This window comes from Paramisgurnus dabryanus, chromosome 24, assembly GCF_030506205.2.
Source record: "Paramisgurnus dabryanus chromosome 24, PD_genome_1.1, whole genome shotgun sequence".
NCBI classification, from domain to species: Eukaryota; Metazoa; Chordata; class Actinopteri; order Cypriniformes; family Cobitidae; genus Paramisgurnus; species Paramisgurnus dabryanus.
Genome location: NC_133360.1, coordinates 21,303,132 through 21,309,131, shown reverse-complemented (window position 1 = coordinate 21,309,131; position 6,000 = coordinate 21,303,132).

Sequence of the window (6,000 nt, the reverse complement as noted above, 5' to 3'; positions counted from 1 at the left end):
TTGTGCAAGTTAGTATTCACTGGATGCTAGAAACTTCTTATGAAAACCACTATTCTTCTAATAAATTTTTGTTGTGAAAACAAAGTGTCAAGTTTATTGTGTTGCTTTTCCTGCACTTCCTAGTAGTGATGCGCGGGTCGTCTCGTAACCCGCGCGTCGGGTTGTGGCGGCCGGGTAAATAAATTGTAACTTTATTGCGGGGCGGGTCATTACAAAACAAAATAAAAAACCATGTATGTTGCCTCTAATTCCCTGTAGCATATATTAACTATTTGGGAATATATATTTTTATATTTTATTAGTTTCTTTGATTAAATGGTTAAATTACGTAGGCCTAGGTGGCAACATAACTTCCGCAACGTAACTTGATATCCCCATAGCGCCTCACTGCAGAACGTGACATCCAGGGGGCGGGGTTGGATTTAGATCCAGGGGCGGAGCTGGATCCCGATCCAGAGATCCCATTGGTCGGCAGTTTTACCACAAGACACGTCATACACGTGTTTCTGCGTTACCATTTCCGCATTAAGTCGTAACTAAATTAAGTTATTATTTTGACATAAAAACTAACTTTACTTATGACTACAATAAAAGTGCCTTTAGGGTGAAATGTAAGTTTTTTGCTATAATGTTTTGGAGTAAAACATTTCGGGTAAGCCTACTATGAGTAATCTTACCACATGCAGTTTAAGACCTATTAATGGATACAGTATAAATATGCATAATTATTAAAATATATATGGACTTTAAACTTGTTTTAACGCGTCTTTGCTTACAGCCATTAGGAAACAGGTTTCCCTCGTAGATGGTTTACTTTTTTTTTTATTTGCTAATAAAAGATATCAAATAAATTTGTTTTTATATTTACTCGTATAGGAATAGCTGTGTTATAAGTGGGATAATGTACAAATAAATCCCTTCAGTGATATCAAACTGTCGGGAACATGTCCGTACCTCTCCTTACACCTAACTGTGATACTTTCTAAATTATGAATCTTTCTCAACTATATTATTAATCAAACGTACACTTAAATTGATAAGAGCAAACGTTGGCGACCACAAGTTGCAACTAATTGCGGGCTGCAACAACGCAAATATACTGGTTCATTTGGCGGAACAAAGTATATAAAGTGGGAGGAGTTGGATCTAGATCCAACCCCGCCCTCTGGATGTTGTGTTCCGCAGTGAGGACCATCTCAAACCTTTGGCCTCACGTCACGGAAGCGCCAATTAGCTCCCGCTTCCAGCCACAACATCAAAACAAACGGAGAAATAAAAGCTGAAAGACGTTTTGAGGGAGAAATTAAGGTAGGGAATTTGTGAATAGATAATACAAACGCTGCTTTGTAAATGTTGAATTATAATGTTGAATCTATAGATATTAATAATATATTACAATGGCCGTGCTGGTTTCTATGGTTCATTCGCTTATGTTGTTGCCAGTTTACATGGCGATGTAATCACAAGTTTCCAAGCACTTTTAGGCTGAAATAAAGCCTCTTTTTATTTACATTACCAATGCCTAGTATGTCTATTTTAATGGTCGCGGGTGCGTCTTGTAAAAATAGATACAGTCGTGCGGGGCGGGCCAAATATTTCATAAAAGAAAAGCGGGACCCCGCGGGTTGGAAAAAACGCCGACCCGCGTATCACTACTTCCTAGTAAAGCTTTCTTAATTCCCCAAAATACGTTTTTGAGACAAACCTCATAATGACCTTTTAATTTTGGCTGCTACTTTCCTATTACCTCTCCAATTATGTTAATGTGCCATTTACTGTACGTAATAACCAGTCACCAACACCAAGATACGCATGTTGAAAGGCTAGACCGTTAAAGATTAATGACAATAGTGACCTTAAAGGAACAGTATGTAAGAAATGTATATCAATTAATCATAAAATGGCTCTGATATGTCACTAGACATTAAGAAATCATTTTCATTTCAAATACTTATATCACTGACAACAGTGGTCTGGCCAGGATATTGTCATTTAAAAAGTGGAGTTGCAGCCCTCAACTGATGTTTATGTTGTCATTTTGTGTATTGGCCACCAGTTGTGTGATTGCAGTACCAGTTTTAGCCACAAGTTTTGTGATTGCAATACCAGTTTTGGCCACAATCCTACATACTGTTCCTTTAAATGCATTACATCAACTAAATCATTTGACATCACCAATTTTTTGATTGGACCGAATTTTAACAATACGAGCACACACCGCTTACGCACCATAGGTGTGCATTGTTTTTAACTGACATGTGTCAGGGAGCGGAAAGGTCAGGTCCATAATCATAAAGACTTACCTGCTGTGCACAGCTGCAGGTGCCCGGCAAGCGCTCCCATTACTCAATAACAACTGCAGAAAATGGATTCAATTAAGCAACGCAAAAATGTCTTTTGTTGTGGATTATTGTGCTGTCAGACATGGAAGAACATTTATATCTACTGTCTTTATTAAATGTTTACCTGTTTACATACTGAATATTTGATCAACTAACATATACATTTACACATCAGTCTATTTTTAATATTTCTATTACATATCATAGCTCATATTTTTGTTAAATCTTTAGCTATTTTGGGGTGGTACTACCGTACTTTTCTACATCTAGTTATGTATTAACTGTTCGTGTTTCCTGAGCACTTACTGTGACTTTTCTTTGCTTTGCCTACAAAAGTATTAGGTTAATGTGGTTTTGAATTTGAAGATTGAATATAATTGGACCACTGAATATCTATTACACTATTCTCATAACATGTAAGTGTACTTGTGTTTTTTTAACATTTACAGTATTTGCACAATGTACATTATGGTAAACCAATTTCCTGTTCTTTCTTTACCAACTGAGCAATGACTCATTTTTATGTTAACTGACCGCATAACCCCAAATATACTTTCCAGTATCTGATTATTAGACAGAATTATTCTGATCGTTTGTATTTGTGATTTCCAGATGTTTCGGTGCCCAACACCTTTCTATATTTGACAATTATTAAACATGCCTGTCACCACCCACATCTTGTCTAAAAACAGTAACAGCCAGAAAAGCAGATACATTCATAATTTCCACCTATTATAACACTTATTTCCTTATAATCTATTCAAAAATGTATTTAAGGGGATCTTAACCACAGATCATGTGGTGAAATAATTTGCTATAAATGATAAAATTGTACTGTATTATGTTTATAAAAAAACATATTTACATATGGGGACCAAATAAAAGTATGACAAATCACAACAAAATGTCATAAACCACTCACTTCGCTTAAAATAACTCTCTTTTCACCTCTCTGTGAAGAAATATTTAAACGTTTGGTTTATTTGAACTATGCCTTGCAACACTGTAAAAAATGTGTATCATATTAACATATATTTTGATGTTACTTTAACTTGACTATTTAAGTTAAACCATTTCAGCTATTATACCAACTTATCATTCAAAACCTAACAACTTAGATAAGTTGTTTGAACTTCATGCTGCATTTTTGTACAGTATCCTGTTGATAGCTTTTAAGATAACTTGAAGAATGCTGTTTAGTCAAAATAAAATTAGAACAAAATGACCCTCAATTTGAAGGCACATAACTGGTATTACCAGAGGTTTTATCACTGTCAAACAGGTCTGAAAGTTTGAAAAAATGTACAATAGTTCACCATCTATGGACCTGTCACTAAACGGCGATTTATAGTCGTGCGTAGGTCCTACGCCGTAGCCTATCCGTAGCCTGTGCGTAGCTCTGCGTAGCCTGACGCGCACCTCACAAAATTTCTAACAGCGCGTCAGCTCTACGCGGACCGTAAGCGCTGTGATTGGTCCACCAGAACCCCTCCCGTCTGGTAAAAAAACTGCGTCATAGGTATTTCCGTTTGAGACGGTGAAAACAAAGATGAGCCAAGTTGAGGAGTGATTTAACTCAAACTGAAACATAAGTCGCTGTTTATTTACTTCCATCATTGCTGGTCTTCTCAAATTATACACAACAAGTTGCTTTTTCTTCTTCGTTTGTGGGTTAACTTGCTTAGCTTCTTCTTCTGTGACGACTTCTGCTGCTACTGTGGTTACACGCGTGATTACTGCCAACCAGCGGTTTCGCGTGTGTTTGCACGTCGACGCGGGCGGCGACGCACAAGTATAAATGAAAACCGACGCGGAACCTACGCCGTCGCTGCTACGCCGTAGGACCTACGCACGACTATAAATCGCCCTTAAGCCCAGGCCTCCTTAGTTACTGTTGCTACAGTACGCCTGACAAGCTTTTCCACCACTACGTCCAAACTTTTAGGATACCATCAGATCTACACAATCCATAAGCACAACACTTCGGCATGTTTCCCTCGCTCGAATGCTTGTCAGACCTCCCGGGCCTAGTTACAGTTTCTAAACCACGATTGGCCTTTGGCGGTTTTTGAGCGTGGTTTATCGAAGGGTCAATTGTGGTAAGTATGTGCTTAATAACAGTTATAATTAAAACAGGGTCTTTAAAAAATGTTCTTCCCTGTAAAACTTTTAAAGGGGTCCATGATCCCCAAAAGTTTCAGAACCCTGAATTTAACCTTCATATTCACCTTTACGGTATTTTGCTGGTAGCTAAACTTGAATTTGGCAGATAGGGTTCTCTTGTGTGGGGAGTATACTGCAAATACCGTTACTATACTAAAAGCAGCGTGCTTATTATAGTAATTAAAACATTAAAGGTGCCATTGAATGTAAAACTGTATTATAGGCATAGATGAATAATAAGGGTTCTGTACATGGTAATGACATATCATGAGCCTCAAACACTGTTTCCACCTTCTTATTTAAACCTTGCGCATGCAAAAGACAGCTGGAAAACAGACAAATCTCAACATAACACTGAATGTGACGTCACAGTCGAGATGTACACCCCCAACATTAAATTACACATTAAATTAATTTCAAAATTGTTAAAATCCTAAAAACAAAGTTAGCGCTACATGCTAATTAAAGCTATATGCTAAAGTTTAGCCTGAAGTTCTACTATTGACTTCACAGTTACATTTTGCAGGTCTATACTGAAAAAACCACAAACTTACCACTCGGAAACATCCATTAACAATCTTTAAACAATTAGTTGTTCCTTAAAATCTGAAACACATAAGGTCTGTTTACTAATGTGAGCTACTGGCATGAGCCTCAGAGCAGAGCTCAACAAGTATGTAAAAAAAGGTTTGTACTCTAAAAATACTTTATTTGTAACAAACAGGAGATAAAGAATTTACAAATGACTCTCCGCACGTTTCAGCACTTGGACAGCGTCATGAGTTTTTTTTAAGCATTACTTAAAAATGTTTCTCATCTCATCATATCCACAGGTACAGAGTCATCATATACAATAAATCCGTGAGGTAGCATTTAAAAAAAAAAACATTTAAAAACAAATGCATTTGTTTAAAGCAAAGCATTTATTTACTTACCAGGCTGCAGGTGAAGCAGCTCTTTGCGCCTTCTAACGTCTCATAATCGGTCCTCATTTATGTCCAAGAGCCTCAATAATAATTTTTTATATTCAATCCTTTAATCTTTCATATTTAAAAGCATTTTTGTGCTGCTGCTCATTCATGTATGTGATAAGCAAACCCGCATTGTCATCCCATTTATAGGTGCATATTACTAATGCGCTCTTTAAATAACAAAAAACATATTGCGCCATAGACTTTTTTTTGTTGGTCAAAGGCGTAGTCTTTTTTAGTTGCCTCAAAATAGCAACTCGCCAACAATGCACCTGAACACACCTCGTTTTCAGACCAGAATGCCCATGGGCGCAAAAGGGGGCACAAATGCATTTGCTATTTAAACAACGTGGTGCTAAACGTGAAAATGATCGTTGCGCAGGGTGGAAACTAGCAAAAGACACTTGCGCTGCATTGCGCCGGGTGTAAGATAGAGCCCATTATTTCAATGCATTCTTTGGCACCTTTAAATTACACATTAAATAATAACAATGTTGTTATAATGCTAAAAACAAAGCTGCGAC